Consider the following 20,750-nt stretch of genomic DNA (forward strand, 5'->3'; position numbering starts at 1 on the left):
GCGGGGTCGCCCCCGCTCCTGCCCCCCCCCCCGCCCCCCCCGGGCCGTCCTGCTGCCCCGGCACCGCCGTGCTCGGGCGGGCGGAGGCGCGGCCGGGTCCGGAGCGCGGTGCTCGCACATCTCCGCCTCGCGCTGCTCGCTCTCTGCGTCTTGTTAATGAAAAGCATGGATGTAATTTCAATTAAAGATAATTACATATTTAAACTTAACATTAAATTCTGCACTAAAACAAAATTACATGAAATCTCAGTGTGCAGCCGTGCTGCAAGGCAGCGTGTGAGGCGCGGAGGAAGGAAATGCTGTTATGCCATGCGAGCTGATCCCTTCCACGCGTATCTCCCGCCCGCGAGATGCGTCCCTGTCTGGCAACTGAAACCGAGTCTGTTCCCACACGCCACCGTCCCGGCTGATGCCTCACACGCGGTTGTGCTGGGCAGGCCCTGCAGCCACCCAGGCATGGCTATTACCGCCTGGTGTAATGCAGACAAAAATTAAAAACCCCTGAGCGAGAACATCCATCAGCGAGGTTGCAAATGGGACTTGGTGAGATTCTCATTACCAGCAGCAGTCACTGCCTTGGCTGGGCAGTCAGTTCCCAGCCACCTCTCAGATCCATGGGAAGAAGCTGAGAGACAAGGCAGTTGGAGGACCTCTGGTACTGACCAGGGTTCAGCCTCCTGAGTAAAGCTGGGAAGGCGTTTTGAATTAGTGGTGAAAAATGTGTTTCCCGGATGTTTTGTGAAATCCATCAGATGTTTGCCTAAGAAGCAGTTTGCTGAAAATTGAAAACTTTTTTGATTTTTCTTTACGATATCTCCCCAAATCCCAAACACATTTCATTCTCCCAAAAGCAAATGCATTTATTTCCTGTCCCCAACCACACTGAAAGCGTCTGGTTTGAGATAACATAAATGGATCTTTACTCTCCTTGCTCCCTGTTTGACCAGCACCTGCCTCTGCCCAAGGAGTCCAGCATTGTCCTCGTGCTTGCTCCTGAGCACAGCGTGGGAGAGCAGCCAGCAGGGGAGCATCGAGCATCCATTGCCCCCCCGTCCCTCCACTGCAGCTCCAGCTCTGGTCTGCCGTGATGCCCTGCTGTGGCAAAGCAAAGACACTGCGGCACCATCAAACCTTTACAGAGAGAGGCTTTTGTTTAATAAAACATGAAAATTATTCATTGTGTGATTTAATTTGATAGGAAATTCATGCTGCTCCTGTAATAATTATTATCATTATTGATTATTGCAGTGTGGCTTAGCAGCTGCAGCCAAGGGCCAGAGCCCCACTGTGCGCGTTGTGTTGGAGGACAGACCTTGCCCTCACAGATACACTGCACAGCCAGAGCTGGATGCAAATGCAGCATGGAAATAGCAGTTTTGTGCTGGGTAAGGGTCAGGCCTGCTAGCAGACTTATAGCTGCACCAGGTTACACAGTTTGAGGACGAGAGAGTCAAGACTTCAGCTGAGCAGACGCGGTGCCGTGGAACAGTGGGCAGTCTCACCCTGGCAGTGCTATCATTAAGTTTCAGTGCGAATGTTGCCTGCAGAGCCCTTTGCTTCCCTCCCTGGCAGCAGCTGCCTTCCAGCCTGAGGTGAGGTGGCTGCTCCTCAGCTGGCTGGAGGCTGGGGGGAGGCTGCCAGGTTTGGCTTGTTCCCCAGGAGGATGCCCCGAGCTGGGGTGAGGGTCACAGCCCCCCAGAGGGACAGCACGTGGGCACCCCCTGCACCATGCATGGCACAGCCACGGCACACAGAGCTGGGGCTGCTCCTTCTGCATCAAGTGACTGCAGTTATCAAGCACTGACAAGTGGCATTAAAATTTATTAGCCAGCATAAAGTTTTATTTAAGGGATGGCTAGAGATTTAGTAGGCTCTGCTCGTCCCTACTTTGGCTGTCGGTGTCACCTCCAACAACTGCCAGACACAGCCCCACAGCTCCGAGCCACTGGCTGTGTGTATGGGATGGGGTCATGGGGACACTGAGCGTGCTGTTCCCCTCCCTGGCAGGTCCCATGGTGACCCCGCTCCCCACGCCCGCTGCTGCCAGCCCCACCGTGCCACCCGCCCAGCGCCTGGCGAGGGAGCTCCGCCAGCAGCGCTCCCATTAATCAGTTTGGCAATCGTGAAATACACTACATGCGTACTGGAGTTTAAATCCTGGGCTCACTAATGGTTTACTACCCACTAAATCCCCTTCATGTTATTTAACTTTTAAACCTAAGGAATATTCCAAATCAAAGAGGCTCTGTGTCACGCTCAGTCCATCTCAAAGAGCCAGGAATTAACATCTCTTCATGGCTCGACAGTGCCTGCCGCACTGAACCACAGCTCTCTCCTTATTAATATTTATGATGGGGAGAGAAAGTTGCATAAATCTTAGTTGATACTTAATTAAACCCCACTTCTTTTGATTTCTTCTCTTTCAGCTTCGCTTAGTGTGGACTGTACAACTATTAGATGCTCATCCTGCAAAGAATAGCCTGGCACGCACAGCACACGCGCGGGGCTAAATAGGATTTAATGTCCGCGGCCACCCCTGCTTATCTCCTGTGAACGGTCCCCGCTCATCTGCTGGCTTTTGTCGTCTTGGGCTTGCTGGGACGTCGGCTGGAGGCTTAAGATTATAAAGGCCCAATAGGCTAATGTGAGCTGTGGCTGGAAAAGCACAAACCAAACTTCAGCCCCTTTGTTTTGTTTTATCTGTGTCTCGTGTCTGATCTTTCGTGTGATTCATAAGAAAACAGTTAACACGCAGCTGACATATCTTTGATACAATGATCATACAGAGGAAGCAGCTTGACCCCTGAAGGTTCTCGCATACGGCAGGATTGACACTTCACATTGACTTTGCTTCAGGCTTATCAACAAATCTAAGCCAATTTTATTAAAGAGCCGTGTGTGGTGTGTGGAACATGCCAGTTAGAGACAACTTCATTTATAGATGGCTCAGAAATCAGGCAAGTGCTTGGCTGATTTTCTTCTCATTCATGTTTTCACTTTGCTGGCAAATTTAACTTTAAAAAACTCGTTGTGTGTTTCAGTGAAGGATGGAGAGCGGTAAAGCCCCTCAACATTTCCTGGCCCTTTTATTAAGAACTGCGAGGGAGGAGGCAGGTCCCTGTTTCAGGGTAATAAGGTCTGGCAATGAGTAAGCGGTGGCTGGTGAGAAACGCAAAACGCCGCGGTTGCGGTCTGCCCCAGCCGGCCGGGGCAGTAAATCTCCCCGCAGTTAGTGCCGAGGGAAATGCTGCCGCACGCCCTGTCCGTGCAGGCTCGGTCAGACCTGGCCTGCTGAGGGCGGCTGGAAACCCTTCCTGCACCGCAGCCACCAGCGGAGGCAGGGGAGCGGCGGGCGTGCGGCCGGGGGGTGAGAGCCCCCTGCGCCCCCGGCACCCTCAGTGCCCCCGCGCCCCTGCTGCCCCCAGTGACCCTGCCCGGGACACCCCTGCACTCCGGCTGCTCCCAGGGCTCCTGTGGCTGCTGTTGGGAAGGAAAACTGGGGGAAAACCAACTCCCCAGAAATACCACTCCAGCTTCAGCTAACCTCTTCTGGGCGGCCACGTGGGCAGCGCTCACTTTTCTAAACTGGTTTACCAGGTTTGTGCTTTATTTTTTAGCTCTATTTAATGTGCATGCAATATTTTTAGCACCGAAAGAAGACCAGGGCAGGGTCCCTCAGGATCAGAAGCGGGGCAGTAAGCAGCCAGCAGGATCCGCTGCTCTGAGGCATCATTTGGTAATTATGTCTCTTTTTATTCATGCAAATTTTATCAATATTATTTATATATTCAAAGCCATTTATAAATAATATATACATTTATGCTAAGGTAATTGCCTCAACTCGATTATTTGTCCCAGTTTTTATTGTCTATCCAGATGCTGAACATTAAAAGTATGTTTTCTTGTGTACATTAGTAGCTCAGAGCTGGATGCCTTGTCATGGGAACAGCACTGCTGCATCCGTGTGTGTGAGGGGAGCAGGGAGAAGGCGCAGGGCAGCTTTGAGACCACGATGCAGGAGTGGAGGGATGCAGGAGGGACCGGGAAGAGAGCAGGGAGCATCCTGGGGCTGGGGGCTGTGCTGGGGCCCCAGGTGAGGGCCGTGCACAGCAGTGCTGTCTTGCCCCAGTGTTTTGAGTGCCCCACAGAGCATGGTGCTGCCTGGGAGCCCTGGGAGCCCTGCTGTGCACAGCTCAGGACGAGCACTGGAACATTCCTCCCAAAAGCAAACACAAAGTGTGCCAGCAAAATGCCCCAGGCAGCCCCAGGTGGGCTGTGCCCTCTGGGAGGGGCACAGTGCCTGGGAGTTATGCACAAACCCCATCCCAGCATCGCTCATATCCGCCTCCCACCTCCTCACTTACCAAAACTTGACATCGCAATGAAAAAAGATTAGGAGCATTGACAGGCCTGCAAAGGTGACAGCTACAAAGAAATATGGAGCAATCACATTGTCAGAGTGCCTATTAGGAACCTAAAAAACCTCAGCTCTCCTGCACAAGCAAAACTGATTTATTGCACAGCACAGTTCATGAACTCATCAGTGGTTTTGCATGGAGAAGAGATGGATTTTCTTTCAGATGTTTATGGTGTGAGCAGACTGTCCTGAAAGTTATTGTTTGATTTAATAAAATCAGTAGTGCTTGCGAGGGTGAAATAGGAACAGACCTGGATCTCCATCCAAAACATGAGCTAAAACCCATCCTGAGGCCTGAGAAAGGCCCACACATTGCTGATAATGTTGCACAGGAACGACCAGTACGGCCCTCACCGAATGGAGGACCACTAGCACGGAGAAGGGCTGTTCTCCTCCGGTGGCAGCACCTGGCTGGGGTGAGGATTATGTTTCTGTCTCCCAAGAAACTCAGACCATGTAACCTTTTCTGATTGCCTTCCCCATTAACGTGCAGCTTCCTCATGTGTTAGCGCAGCGTGTGGCAAGCTGGTATGACTGCTGTGCTGGTGCTGGTGCAGCAGGAGCAGTACCTGCAGCGGCTGCGTGATGCCTGCAGCACGGTGCCCACAGCCTGATCAATGCCCACAGCCCGATCAATGCCCACAGACCGATCAATGCCCGCAGACCGATCAATGCCCACTGCCTGTTGCCCACAGCACAGCGCTGCAGCAGCCGCCAGCACGTGCTCCCGAACCCCTCCCTCCAGAAAAGGGAGTCTCGGAGGTGTGAAATGAAGTAAGAGGCTTGGCTTTCTGACAATCTTGTACTTCTGTTAAACATGTAAATGTTTCCTTCTCCTGCATAGGATTATGCTTCAGATGCCCCGGGAACAGCTGTGGTTTATGTAGATTTTAAAGGTGAACTTTCATGCTCAGTGAAATTTTAAAAGCAGCTGATTTACACATGAATCCATTTCTCTGCAAGTGCCTATGTAGCTGTTTCTCTTCCTTAATGGCTTGTGACTGCAGAGCCGTGCTGCACACAGGAGGTTCCCTGGCGGAGGAGCCCTGCCTGTGGCCGCCCGACCGCCCCAGCCGTGGCCGCGGCCCTGTCCCCTCGCCCTGGGCACCATGGCCCGGCTGCGGCAAGGGTGCGGCGGGGCAGGGCCTGCGTCCCCCATGGGTGGTGGAGGCCACCGCAGGTCTGCGCCCACCTCCACCTGCTGGGCGGCTCTCCCGAAGCCAAGAAGCCGCATTGCAAACACAAAAGGAGCGCTCCTGCAGCTACCAGTGCAGACCCAGCCGTTCGGTACAGAAGGTTGTTCATGGGCAGCAAGTGCCGGTGACTTGACCGTCTGCAGAGCACACGGAATGAGGGATCAGTGGGCTGGTGTTGCCATTTAATGCTGTTTATAGCAAACAGTTAAGAAAAACTCATGACTGCAACTGAGCTGCTCTGCTCCATCACATAGTGCTTCAAGGGGCGCACCCCCAGGTTTTGGGGCTGCAGGACGTGCCCTCAGGCACGCGGTGCATCAGGGACTGGCCCCGTGCCGGCTGCCATCACCGTGCGCTCCCGGCCACGTCAGCACCGGTCCCTGAGCCCTCGCTAGCCCTGACCCTTTAAAGACGATCTCTCTTTTTCCTTTAAAAACACAAACTTTAAGTGGCTCTGAATAAAATAAAAGAGAATAACTGAACTGTGAAGGGTGATGATTGTATTTCTTTCACTTGTAAGAGAGACCTTTATAACTCTCTTGGGAGGAAAAAAACAATAATGGTCCTTCATGGATGAAGTGCTCTAAATATGGTGTATATTTTTTAAAATACCAGTTCTACAGTTATTGAAACAAATTATTGTTAAATGCATTTACAGCATAATAACTGTGCTAATTTGCTGATAAAAAGCATCCAGCGTTAAACCCCCCATACATTATTTTGTCATTAGCATTTGTTAGCTCCTCTTAGGTATTTTCAGACAGAAGGCTTTGTTCTGTATTTAGCACACAGGCCCTGCATTCCTCGCTCTCCCCTCCCTGTGGGATTTGCTTGTGCGCAGAACTGGAGCTTTTTTTTTTTTTTTAACTTCATGTTTAAAAACGGAAAATTTATTTCATTTCATTAATGGGCAAGGGAGGGGAAGGGAAGAAGGGAGGAGGGCGCGTGATTTAGTGAGCAGCGTGTCACGTGCTGGGCCAGCGTTAGCAACAGCCGGGCATGGGCGCTGCCCCGAGGGCTGTGGGGCTGTGCCAGTCCCCCCGGGCACGGGGCACAGACCCACGGCACCTCCCCAGCCGTGGCCTCACGCTGCTGCCCGCCACATGTGCAGGCACCAGGCTGCACCGTGCTGGGGCATCCTGCACAGCTCCTGCCCACTGAGACCACCACTGCGGGCACCCCACGAGCAGCATCTGGGCAGCGGGTGTCACCCCATGGGATGAGGATGGGATGGGGATGGGGATGGGGATGGAGATGGAATGGGGATGGGGATGGGGGTGTGATAATAGGGACGGAGAACCTGGGCATGGCCATGCCAGGAGGCGGTGGGGCAGGGTGGGCGGAAAGGGGCAGCACGAGGATGCCTGTCCCTGAGCATCCCCCCGTGTCCCAGCGATGGAGCTAGAGGCACCGCTGCTGCGGGGACAGCCCCGTCCATCCCCACCGCGGCTTCTCCATCGGGCGGGGTTTTCTAGAGCCACTGTTTCCATAGCAACTGTACTGCGATCAGATCATCACCAGGGAAAAAAAAAAAAAAAAAGGGAAAAAAAAAAAAAAGCAGCTTTATTATCAACACAGATCTTCCCAAATTAACCCCTTAACACCCGATGAGCACCAAGGTGGGACTCAGGTCTCATGTCTGGCCGTAGCAGGAGCTGATACCCACTCCCATCTTTCTGGCCTGGTCCCCACTCTCCCATCTTGTCAAAGCCCCAGTTGCAAACCCAAAAGATGGCGGTGGACCTTTTCCATGGACCTTTTGAGGCTGGGGGTTGCTCTGAGTGATCATGTCTCAACCAAGCCCTTGAAACATCCCTGGACAGAGGTTTTTCCCCTCCAACACCAGTTTGTGACGTGTCAGAGAATTCACCTAGGCACATGGCGAGCGTGAGGGACAGTGGTTGAGCAGCCCTGCAAGGAAAGCTGTGGGAACTTGTCCTGGACCAGGTAGGCTACACCATGTGCCATGGGCCATGAGGTCTCGTCCTGCTCTCCGGGCACACACCAGCGCACTGCTGCTGTAAAGCCTGGCATTGACATGTGAGGAGATAGTGTGGAGGAAAACATTTTCATCAATTTTCAATTTAAATGAGGCTTGAGAAAGGCCCAGACTGATAAAAGGCATCAGAGGGTGTGAAGTGAGCACGCCTCCCATGTCCCTGCCTGCCGTGCTGTCGTGAGCGACAGAGGACGCTGCTGCACCCAGGGCAAGGCTCCCAGCCCTGCCCGCCGCACGCGGTCGGGGTCTCCTGCGTTAATGAAACATTAATTCTCCCAAGTCCCCTGGGAGCGTGTGAGCCTGTTGAGTGTCCCTCGCAATCATAAATGTTTATTATTGGCCATGTTACTATCAAAACTTTAAGTCATCCATTTAAGCAGCATCAATAAAAACACCAGCAGTGTGAAATGTGTGTTTCCTCGTGTAATGCGGTGCTCGGGGAGCCGTAGGAGTGACATATGGATCAGGTGGAGGGAGGGACGGGGAGCTCCGGGCTTGGGTCCCAGCCCACTTACCCCTCCTAGCTCCATTTAAAACGGGAGATATATATTTCCCCCCTGAAATCCTGAAATATTACTGCTAATTCTCGGTATGAATGTTCTCTGACCCTTCCTGTGGCCTCCAGATGCAGCCGTAGCACAGATAAATAATGACAGTAAGTAGCGAGGAGGGAATCAGAGCTCAGCAGCGAGGAGCGATGGTGCCGGTGGTGGTGGAGCCACCTAACACAGTGTGGCCAAGGGGCTTTTACGGGGCCCGGCTCGGCGCCCCCGCAGTGCCGTGCCCCCTGTCCCCGCAGCTCCGTCCCGTGCCGGAGCAGCCGTGTGCAGCCCCACATCCCTGCTGCCAGGCTCCCCCCGCTGCCCCGAAACTGATGGGCTGCAGAGTGAACACCTTAGACAAATCAATTAAGATAGCTACTGTATATTGATAAATACCCCAAGCTATAAAAATATAATTGATTACCTGAAGAAGAGCAGAGGTAATGTACAGAGAACCTGTCTGAAAAGTGATCAATACTTACATTCAGGAAACTCACCCAGGAGTATAATTGGACAAAGCAGAATTTGGGCCAAACCAAGCACCGGGAAAATAATTTTGCTAACAACAAGCCATTAGGAAGCCTGCAGGACTGACCGCCATCTATCCCAGGTTTAGTTTATGGCCACGGCAGCTGTAGTAACATTTTTATTTTCATTCCTTTGGCGAAGAAAGTGAGCCCCTGGGACCTGCTGCTTTTTCTGCGGCTGCAGCTCTCCAGGTGTGGGGAGGAGCTCCTCCAGGGGCAGAGCTGGGCCATGCTGAGGTCCCTTGAGGTTACTGCCATTGGGGGGGTTGCCTGGCACAGCCTGGTGTCACTGTGCTGAAGCGGAGCTGTCCCTGCGGGCACATGCATCTACTGGCCCAGCAAAGCCGGGCGGTGCGGGCAGGGCGGGCAGCCCCAGGGTCCGACGTGTGGGTGGAGGCAGGAGCAGTGCCAGGCAGCCTCCCCAGCTCCCCTGAGTTTGCATCTGCCTCCCGGCCCAGTGCTGCAACACTCATGGGAAGAAGTTGCTGCAAGGGGAAGAGGGACGGTCCTTGCTGGAGAGGGGGTAGGCTGCAAGACCTGTCTGATCTCTGGCTGGCAGGGGCAGAGCAGCCTCTTGCCCCGACCTGCCTGCAGCGGGGCTCAGCCAGCTCTGCTTTGGGAAGCTGTGGTGCAAGGATGCAAAACGCTTGTTTTTTCTGACCAGCCTGGAAGCACCATGTGGACAGAGCCTTTTCCCATACCAGGCAGCCCCAGGACCGCCCACCAGCACATGCAAATCTCGGGATGTTTCCTGGCTGCTTCTGAGCCTTGGCAGCGTCTTGCTTCTGGCTGAGACTCGCGGGGAGGCTCTGACCCGGCTCTGCCGAGCGCCTTGCTTGCCTGCTCCTCCTTCGCCTGGGAAACGTGAGCCCAGAGCACGACCCTGGCCCAGTGGAGCAGCTCTGCTCCAGGCTGCGGCCCAACACCAGCCTCCCCGGAGCCGCCTGTGTGGCGCAGCCTGCAGGGGCCAAGTGCTGGGAGCCCTGGTGTCAGCGCTGTCCCAGTGAGCACCCACGGCCAGGGGCAGCCCCGGCATGGGGACGCTGCCTGTTGTAGAGGTACTGATCCTTGCTCCATCGTTGGCAGGGTGCTTGTACAAACGGGGGTGCCGGAGTCGCTTCCTGCTTCTAACAGGGCAAGGCAATTAGCGAGACATGCCGTGAGATTACAAAATGCAATGAAATACTTAAAATCTACCCTCCAGACTAAAGTAAATCAGACATGACTTTGACAAGGTGAAACCAAAGTGATGAAACCAATCCATTGTGCTTGGGGAATCGATCTCCCCAGCAGGGAGTAGAGAGGCCATCGATTCACAGCCTCAGCAGTCAGGAATGTCAAGCTGCCTGATCTAAATTTCTATATGCATCACTCCAGATTAAATGATGGAGGAGCAGGCCGTGTGCAGGCATCCACCTGCCCGGTGGCACCTGCAGGGACCTGCAGGCTGCAGGAAGCTGCGAGCCACGGGGTGCCTGCTGGGTGCCTCCTGCCCCGAGGAGCTGCGGGGTGCTGCCGGCCAGGGGGGGCAGGGAGCATTCAGGGGGGTCAGACACCTGCACCCTGCCCGAGCACCAGAGAGGGCCCAAGTATTGTAGTCGCACTGTGAAACCTTCTGTAGTAATTAAGATTTCATTCTTAAGAATTAAATATTTATCTGGAAACATGAGCTCTGGCTGTGAAGACCCTGGGTTGGATCCGTGTCTCCGGACCGGGACGGGGGTCAGGGCCCGTCACGCGTGACAGCACACTGTTGGGGCAAATGCAATCAGCTGCTTTGTCATTGTCATACCAGGCAAGGCCATTAGTTTTGTCAGTGTGAGAATAAAGAGCCGTCTCTGGGGAGAGATGGAAAAACTCGATCCGGCTCCCAGCAGCCCTGAGGGGGTTGTGTTTTACCATTTCTTTATGACTTACCAGCTGGAACAAGAGCAGACTTAGCAGTCACGAGTGGCAGGAGCATTTTCTGCTTCCATCTCCCACCGGGAGTTTGTGACAGAATAGCAGGGACTTGTGGTAGGAAGCTGAAAAGCCAGAGAACAGATTGAGGAGGGGAGGGAAGATGGTGGAGTTTGGTTGTGCCGAACCTGAGGTACTTCTGGTGTGCACTCTGCTCTGCCTCACCCCGCCAGTGGGCAGGGGGCTGCGTGCCCCCAGGTTTGGGCGTTTGGGGGACGGGGCACTGCCCACAGCTCATGTCACTGCACTACGCTGCTCGGCCCTGTCTCACCGAGCTGCCTTCTTTTAATTGTTAGTGTACAGTACATTTTCAGCGCAGAGATGCTCAGGTGTAAGTTATGAAAACCAAGCAGCCGCAGCAGAGAAAGGCTGCCGGGGGAAGGCTCGTGCCCCACAGTGATGCGCCCTGCAGGGCAGGCAGCCGGGGGAGCTGGGGCTGTGCCGGGCCCAGCAAGGCGAGGGACAGCAACCGGCCCCTGGTACCCGGCTGGGGTGCTGGATTTGCCTGCAAATAATGCCTGATCTATGCACTCTTAAACAATGATCAGAATAAATACATTTGGCCTCAACTTTTTTCATGCACTGAAGGAGTAGGTTGCTCTTTTTAAGCAGTTGTATCTCACAATGTATTTAACCATTTGGTAATAGAGATGATGAGATAATACACAAGTAATTAAAAGTGACCGTGGCCTCTGTCTCGCTGCTAGCCGAGACACAGGACATCCTGCCATTTACCAAACAACTGCTTCTTTATTTCTGTCACGTTTGCTGCTTTAACACAGGGACATGAGCCATTTCTAAGAGCCATTTCCCTGGGAAAGGCCCGGGTGGGGTCGGGCAGCGGGAGCCTGCAGCCAGCTGCCTGCGCCACTGGGCAGCGGGGAGCCGGCCACTGGCATCTGGAGAGGGGTCTGCAGAGCTGCCCGCGGCCCTTGGAAGGGAAACCATGTGTGATGGACAGGAGAAGCAGGTTGGTATCAGTCAAATAATCCCTCTCATTAGTCTTCTGTAAACCAGGAGATAAGGCAGTGAAAGGGACAGCTGCTCCTTCTGCCGTGAAGTGGGTGGGGGTTTCCTGTAGCAAATTTGTCAGTGACAGTAGAATCTCCCACATGAAGGATTCCTCCAGAACACGCTCAGGTATAGCTCAGCTTGCAGCAAAGCTTTATCAGCCCTTCCTCCGTGCCGACCCCAGGAACCCAAATCTTTCTTAAAAGTGCTCTTAAAGAGGCACCGCCAAGCAAGGGTCAACGCCCAGAGCACTGACGCGCGCTATCTGGCGGTAGTGCAAACACACGGGCACGTCCTCACAAGACACCCAGCCATTTTCAAAATGGCATCCTTGAAAACATGCACATTTTTTTTTCCAACGTTTTTTAAAACTTAGGCACAGCAGTGTCTGCCAGCAGAGCACAAAAGAGTCACGAGAGGGAAGGGACGCTGAGCAGTGCAGCCTCATTGTCAGATCTGTGCAAGTGCAAAGCCAGGCAAACGGCGTTACAGTAGCTGCAGAAAAACTGTAAGCCTTAAATATTTAAAATGTTAGCAGTGTGATAAAGATATAAAAGCTTCTAAATTATTTGCTTATTTTTTAACCTCACAAAATCCATTTGCAGTTATTTGTAGCGATTCCAAATGAAACATACACTGGCAAACACAACTGAAAAAAGGGAATAATCTTGGTACATGATAATTGTTTATGCAAAATAAACTGTCACTGCCAATGTTTGGCATTAGTATACATCTTTGTTGACAGTATGTTAGTAATGTTCTATTTTCTGTATGAGTTGTTATGTTTGCAATTACAAGATTCGAAATACCACCCGGCACCTACACCAACTTCAGCTTCCCACTCCTTCGCATCACAAGATTTTTGTATTACCTGAAATCTACTTTCAAAATTTCATCTTTCTAGTTACAGATTAAATAATATTAAGCGTTATTAAACTTGAAAGATTTGTTTCCAAGTAGCAAATAGATTCCCCATATTATTCTTTACTGTAAGTAGTTGTTGTTATATCTTATTCATCTGGAAAATAATTTCAAACAGCCATGAAAATAGCGGATTTCTCTCTGTTAAAATGATAGTCAGAGCCTGGGCTGCTGACATATAGTAACATGATTCACTTGGACAGTTACTGACTGCACATCCAATTCATTTCTTCTCTAGAGCACCAAGTTATTATCTGAAATGCACAAGGTGTCTGGGGGTAACATATGATCAGCCAGGGACGCTTTTGACGGCTTGAAGAGCAATCAATAAAAATTGTCTCCAGCAGTTTTGTAGAGTATGGAAGTTGGTGGTGAAATGAAGTGATGGAGATTAACTAGTGGAAGTCAATGCCCTGGTGCTGTGAACCCTGTTTTTTAATTAAAGATCCAAAGCTGCTTTTCAGTTGAATAGGGCTTTTTTCCCCCATACCAAATTCTGTGCTGAAGGATAACTTCCCTCCACTCTGTGTGTGCACGAGTGCATGTGCACCATGTAATAGCTGCTGCTTCCTCTGCCTGCCCAGGGCTTCTGTGCCTCTGCAGCCTGACAGCGGGATTTGCGTTAGCTGGTGGTGCTGGCTGTGCTTCAGCCTGGCACAGCCCCATTCCCTCCTTCCACACACCATTTAGGAGAATGCTTTGCCACTGTGGATGGTCACTGTTGCTCACTCTTTGGAAATGAATTTTAAAGATAATCTTTAAAATCATATTGCCCTAATTGACATTCTTGTTCCCAGCTCCATCACCCATCCATACCCTTCATGGACAGCTCTGCTTTCATCCGCTACAAAAAGGGCCTGTAATCTACGAGCCTTACATGACAATCATTTAACTTTGGTCTCATATTTATGAGTCTGCATCTACTCTCTCTGAGGTTACAAGTTTTTCAATTAACATTAACGGTGTGGGTCTGGGTTCTGTACTCCTTGCAAAGAATGACATTTGTTTTGTGAGTAAGCATGTTGTGCAAAGGCTGCTGTGCTTTATTGCCTATCTGCACAGCAAGGAGATGTTTGCATCTCTGAAATGGGTCGTGGCAATGTCAGTGGAGGCACCTGCCCACTCCCAAAGAGCCAGGGACAACCTCAACCTGCCAGCCCTGAGGAAATCCATTTGCCTTTTTAGCATTTCTAGTGGAGGAGAAATACCTCTTTTTAAAGCACTCTTAATTTTCTTCCATTAAGCACAGTTCAAAGATGTATGTTTTTGATAGTGACATAATAATAAACATGTAAGGACTTGTTTACAAAGAAATAGTTACTGTTTGCTAAATAGGTTTAATGGAAAACAGCGAAGCTCCCTGCTGGGGTTTAGTACAGGACCGCTGTGTATGTAGGGTGGGCAGTCCTCAAACAGCATGCTCTTTGCTTCTCACGTATCAATTACTTGAGCTCAGAAAAGGTTTTTGTAACAGCTCCAGCACCCAAATATCAGATGATTGCATGCTTTGAAGCAAATCTTTCCTTCTGTCTATGCAAGTGTCTTTCCTATCTGTGCCATGTTTAATATCTGGATATATCTGGACAGCATCTTTCAAGCTAGCCTGGAGATGCTGTGCTTCTACAAATGGTATGCATGTCAGTTGCTGTAACGAGATGCTACTTTAAGTGACCCCTTCCCAGCAGGGTGAGAGCTGCATAGCCTCTGGGAGTTCTGAACTCCAGCTCCTGAGAGCTGAGCCTGGCCCAGCTGCTGCAGCAGGAACCGGCCCACAGAGCTGGCCGGCCTCTCAGCCCTTGTCCTCGGTGCTTGCTGCCCGCCAGTGACACAGACCCCGTGCCGTTACCCAGGTGGGGGTCAAAAGCAGGCAGGGAAACTGCTCCGGGGTCCCGGGCCATGGTGGGGTCTGGCCTCTGCCCCAGTGGTTCTGCATGGTGGGGACGCATGACCCAGGTGCTGTGCAGGGGGGTGGGAGCGGGGCCACCAGGTGCTGTGCTGCCTGTCCCCATGCCACCTACACGGCCCGATGGCCCCAGGTATCTGCTGGGGCTGATAGGGCCAGCCCTTTGGCTCCTGTGTGTAGTCCAGCAAGATGTTCGCAGGCACAGTATCAAGTAAATGGCAGAAGAGAAAAGGTGAATTGCAATTTGAATACGGCAGCACATGGAGGCAAAGGATGGGCTTAACAGCTTAATTTAGAGCCACTGAGTGGTGTGGTGATGGGGAGCAAAGTGCAAATGCTCGTGCTGCAGGGGTGAGAGAAAGACCTGGCCCTTGGCCCTGAGGGGCCCTAGGAGGCCCAGGCCACTGCCGTCCAAGGAAGCAAAACCTCAGAACGCAAAGGAGAGAGGAGGGGGCACTGCAGCCGCAGGGGCGCCGCAGCCCAGCCCCGCTGCGCTCGCGGGCTCCTCTTGGCGGAGCCGCCCGGGCTCGGCAGGGCTCTGGGAGCCTCGCACCTCACACGCGTGCTGTAATCCACAAGTAGGGGTTGGCTGCATGGGTTTGAACTACACCACTTGGTTTAATAAGAAATGTATAAAAATAATAAAAATGGAAACTCATGGATATTATTTGTCAAGTGTGTGCCTAGCAACTCCCTGTTATTTCACATATCGTTCTAGTGGGAACATAAGTAAAACACATTAGCAGTAATTTAAAGTTGCTATGTGCATTGATTATTTATACCCTTACATAAAACTCCAGTCTCTCTGTGCAGTACACCAGCCTTGATAAACTGTGTATGTTAAATCACAATCTCCGAATATGTGGACAGAATCTCCAGGCGAATATTGTAGGTTTTTTTAATATATATAGAGAGAGATAGATCCACTCTTTGGTAGTGACTTGTTTGGTTCAAGTGCATCTCTAAATCACACTCTACATATAAATAATAAATAAGGGAGGCTCATATCCTTAATATTATTCTCATGTCTTATTAAACTAATATTTCAAAAAACTTTTATTTTTCCTTTAGTTGCAGGTCACCGCTAAAGTTAAAAAAAATAAAAAAAAAATTACAATCTGGCTCTGATGCTTCACAGGAAGAATGCAAGAGTCCCTGGTAAAGCACAGGCATGAATGATTATTCTAATTGCCTGGAGATGCCTTCTGAGAGATGGAATAATTAAGCGGTGAGATGATTGAGACCTTCGGCACCTTTGTCTGTGTTCCCCCCCAGGCCCCCTCCTCCCAGGCACGGAGAAGAAAAGGGCCGTTTTCTGAAAGCATGTTTTATTTTTCACTTTATCACGACGAACATTTTATTTGATTTCTTGCCATGAAAAATCTTTCACTGCGTCTGGGCCATTTCTTACGGCCCTTTGTGCACAGCTTTACTTGCGGAGGGAGAGCAGAGCCAGCTCCGGCAGCGGCAGTGGGGTGGCCGGTGGGGAGGCAGCGGCGGCTCTGTGGCTGCCGGGGAGAGCCGCTGTACCTGCACGGCCACGGGGCTGTGCGAGCCTGACGGCACTGCCACGGTGCCCTGGCCTGCAGGCGCAGGGGAGTGTGCCCTCGCTCCGGCTGCACGTGCCCTCGCCCTCGCGTGGACATGCGGCTGGCCTGGCCGGGCGCTGCTGGTGCTCCTGTGCGTGCACGCAGGCTGCCAGCTCAGGCTGTGCAGGCGTGGAGCAGCGCCAGCCTTCATGTGGATGGCACACCACCTCCCACCCGTCTGCCTGAACTGAGCTGCGGGTTATTGATGGCTGTTATTGTAGGAGACTTATCTGGAAAGCCCCACCACACGTTTGCAACACCTTTGTCAGTGTGGCGGTGACTGCAATGCCATGGATAAACCAATGGCAATACTGAGAAAGCTCTGAGAGCAAATCTCTCACAGCTCTCCAGGATCGCTCCCAGGGCTGTGGGGGTAGCAGCGGCTCTGCAGGGCTACTGCCGTGCCACGGGAATTGCTGGGGAGCGTGCAGTGACTTGGGCAATTGGGCAAGGTGTGCCAGGCAGCTGGGGACCGCGTGTGCAAACACCTGCAGGATTCAGGGGGTGATTTCTTGGCTCTCTGTGGCAGCTGGGGAGGCAGCCGCCGGGTGCTCAGCTGCAGCCAAGCCAGCAGAAGCCACTGAGCTGGCTCAGGGGGTGATGCACAAGGGCGCCCAGAGGGACAGGCATGGTTCTGCCAGTCAAACCTGGAGTAAACATAATGCATCAAAATTTACTGAGAATTAACATCCCAAACATCTGCTGGAGCAGAGGGTAGTTTGGCAGATAGCTGTCACCAAGAGAGCCGTGGGGCCGCAGCTCTGCCGGCAGCAGAGGAGCTGGCCGAGCCTTCTGTCGAGCTGTGGCTGGGCTCTGCAGGTCCCTCAGCGCTGGCCGGGTGCTGCCAGGCTCGGTGCACAGGAGCCCACCATGTGCCGGCCTCGCGCGGCCGCGAGCGCTCCTCCAGCCTGTTCTGCCTGCAAGCAGAGCTGCCAAGTGCTCCTGGCTCAGTCCTTCTCCGTTGGAAAATGCCAATTTGTCAGAAGCAAGATGTTTTGTAGGAACGTGTTGCCTTTCACAAAAATTTGTTTCGAAAGAAAAATTGGGGATGTGGGGGGAAGTTTCCCTGATAAGGTCAAAACATTCAGCTTCAACCTTTTCAGAACAGAACATTTCAATTTCCCACTCCAGACTGATATTTCATTTCAATTTTGTACTAAAAATGTAAGTAAAACCAGAAGTTAGAATTAAATGTTCAAATTTTCCTGAAGCAAGCCGCTTCTGTTGACCTGAAATTAGGCTTTTTACAATTTTTTTTTTTTTTTTTTTATGGAGCATTTAGGAACCAGCTACTATTGCAGCCCAGCTTTAATTGTTCTCTCTGGATGGAAAGGTCTGGCTTTCTATTTTGCACTGGTTTATTGCCTGAAGAAAGGGTCTTCTATTTCTCATGGGGCTTGCTATTTTTATTGAAATATAAGCAACAAAATTTAAAATAATACATGATAATATTATCAAGGGACATATGAGACAGAGTTAGCATTGCACTCGTGTGACAGTAAAACAGGTAGGAGCTTCCAAGAGAGATGGATGCAAACATGGATAGTGCTTCAAACTCAGCTGTCTGCAGCTTGTCAGACTGATGGTACTGCAGTGCCGATAGTCATTTGCATAACCTTTTAAAACAAGGTTTGTTTACTACCGTCCCCCCCGCTCTAATTGCAGGGTATAGGATGCTTTCCCTAGAAACGGACACATTAAATGCTCTGTATTCTCAGCTCAGCTACATGAAGCAGCCATGCAGCACTGGGTAAATGAGTGGGCATCTGAGATCATGGGTGACTGCAGCACGCAGAGAAAGTCGTGCAAAAGGAAGATGCAGCTTAAGTGCCACATCATGTACATGTGCACGTGGTTTGGGCAGTTCAAAGACAGTTTGTTCAGTGATGGGCAGTGCTATTATAATACCTGAAATCACTTTATTAGGTGCTATGTCCTGCCTCGGGTGAATTATTCCAGTGCTGTGACTCAGGAGAGCACTCACTGCTGGGGTGATGGTCTGCACCTGCTGCTGGTGCACAGGTATGAACGTGCTGCCTGCCAGCAGCCCTCCAGGCTCTGCACCTCTCACCCCTGTTCAAATTACACGTCTCTGTCAATGAAGGATCCTTCAGAACTCTCAGCTAAATCTAGGAAGTTTCTATCCTTAGCAGAGAGCTGATTCTGACCTTCCCAGGATGAAGCCCCTGGGCCATGCCAATGCTGCAGACCCCAAAGGGCATGCAGACTCGCAGCCCCCGAATACAGAAGGAAAGGCTCGGGCCGGGCTAAATCTGGTGGCTGTTTTCTGTGGTGCAGTGGGAGCCTCGCCGGGGCTGGCTTGACACTGCTGCCCTGGGCACTGCTGGGCACAGAGCGGGGCTGTGCTGGTGGCCGGGGACGCTGCGTGGCCGGGGCAGGCGCTGTGGTGGGATGGGTGGTGAGGGCAGGGGCTGGGATGGAGCTGCCGGGAGCATGGGGCATGCAGCATGTGTGTGAGCAGGACAGTGCCAGAATCCCTGCTCTCAGCTTGCCGTCTCCATGTTTTGAGGAGGCTGACGGCACATCAGCAGTTTGCATTTGAAAAGTGTCTTATAACTGTATCCTAGGTGGTGTTTGTTTCCCTGGCTGGAACCTCTGGGGTGCAGAAGTCATCTCTCCTGGTCTTGTGTGAGGCTTCACCCCCATAAATCTGTGCACAGAGGGAGGAAGGTGCTGCTGCCAGGTCACACCTCTGCAGAGCCAGGCGCAAGCCCCCCGTGCATGCCCAGAGCTGGGGGCTTGGGGTGGTGTGAGCCTGAGCATGCCTCTGTCCATCGCCTCCAGCTGGGGTGCTGGCCCCGGGGCCACACTGCCCGCCTGCTGCACGCCCCAGGAGACACAGCAGCGCTCAGAACCCTCTCATGCTCGTCCTTCTCCAGTGCTGCAGCCGCTTCTGCAGGTCTTGGCTGGCTCCAGCAGGTGAGGAGCCACATGTCTGAAACATTTTGTGCTCCCTTTGCTGGGCTCTGGTTATGGCTGTGTTGGTAGGGAGCGCTGGGCTCCTCTGGTGTTGCCTCCCTCCCCTAGCACAGCGCTGCTGTCGGTGGCAGTGACATGAGAACAATACTTTATGTAAATAACTTCCAAGCGGAGTTACTCATTATTAATGCAGACAGTTCTGAAGGCGAAAGCAAACAGCATTTGGCAGCAAGAACTTTTAATGAGAATGTCATTAAGGAATTCAGACTGCGAACCACAAAGTGATTCCTGGTGCACCCGGCTGACTTCTTTGCCTTTCTGTTTCTTGCCTGTCCACTAAACATAAAAATGTCATTTGTTTTTATAACCCAGAATCCAAGCTTTCTCTCTCTCCTTTTATTAACCAATTTATTAGCAGGACAAGAGCAGCCAGCTGGAGTTGGAGGGCAGTGGCCTATGAACCCTTTTTTTGCAATCGTCCTAATTATTTATTGCTATCAGACATCAGTGTTTCTATAAATTAAACCCTCTCTTCCCATAGCTGCCCCATGGGTTTAAATCAATACAGTGCATCTCACATAATATGCTATTATTAATAAGCAATGGCTTGAGATCATTCTACATAACATTACTCCATAGCCTAGGATGTGCTAAACCGGGGGGAGTGGGGTCGGGACGAGGCGGAACCAGCCCGGGTAAGGAGGAAGGCGGCTGGTGCCCACCAGGCAAGGACTGGTGTGGCCTCAGAAATGCATCATCCCGAAAACCGAATGAAAAGTTAAGATTTGAAGCGTTCATGGAACAGCATTTCAGGTCTGTGGAACATAGCAGCATTCTGAAATGCATTTCCTCTTGACTTGGAACGAAACTTAAACATTCACTGTAGAACAGGAGGAAAAAAACACACTTTAATTTAGAAGCACTGGAGCTGTCTTCTTAATAATATCAAATTGTTTCATAATGTATAAAAATATATTATCAAATACAATATGCTACATATTATAATGCTAAATAAATATTTCATATTATATGCAATTTTAAGCAAAAGTAATTGAAATAAGAATAGTGAATATATTTATTTTTTAATATTTTACCTTATCAAATCAAAAATTTCAACCAAATATAAAAAGGGAAAAAAAAGTTTAATCTTTCTCCCATCAAAGGTGTCATCAAAACTGACATCCCCAGGAGTATTTCCATTTCAATGAAAATGCTTTCCATGATGGAAAGCTGCTCCCCTTTAAAAACAGAAGATACACTCTGCATCGCTGCCAAAATCCTCAGCAGGGTAAAATCGGGCTGATAAGCTTTCCTCCTTTCAGCGTGGGTTCTGAGTGATTTTGCTCAGTATCTGGCCTGCGCAGTGCTATTTAATCATGCTCTTGCCGTGTTACCTGCACTGAACACGGCCACCTGTACCTGCGGGCCTTGCCCTCGGACGCCTGGGGCAGGCAGAGCTGAGGGACAGGCTGGGAGCTGTGCACAGCCCCATGGGGCCAGGTGGGGACCAGCACCTCCCTGACACCCGGCACGTTGGTGTGGCCCTGCGTCATCCCCCTGTGCTTCTTTTACATTTCATCTTTCACAAAATAGAGCATTAATATCATTCTAGTGTCTTAGTCAACTGGGATGCGACACAAGTCCTGGTGATAAAGGATGCCTTGGCTGGGCAGGTGTTAGACCCGAGTGTACGGTCACATTTCACCGTTTCTGTTTGCTGTTTACTTCAACTTTCCTGGACCGTGG

The sequence above is a fragment of the Netta rufina genome (assembly GCF_964035555.1).
Source record: "Netta rufina genome assembly, chromosome: 20".
Classification (NCBI taxonomy): domain Eukaryota; kingdom Metazoa; phylum Chordata; class Aves; order Anseriformes; family Anatidae; genus Netta; species Netta rufina.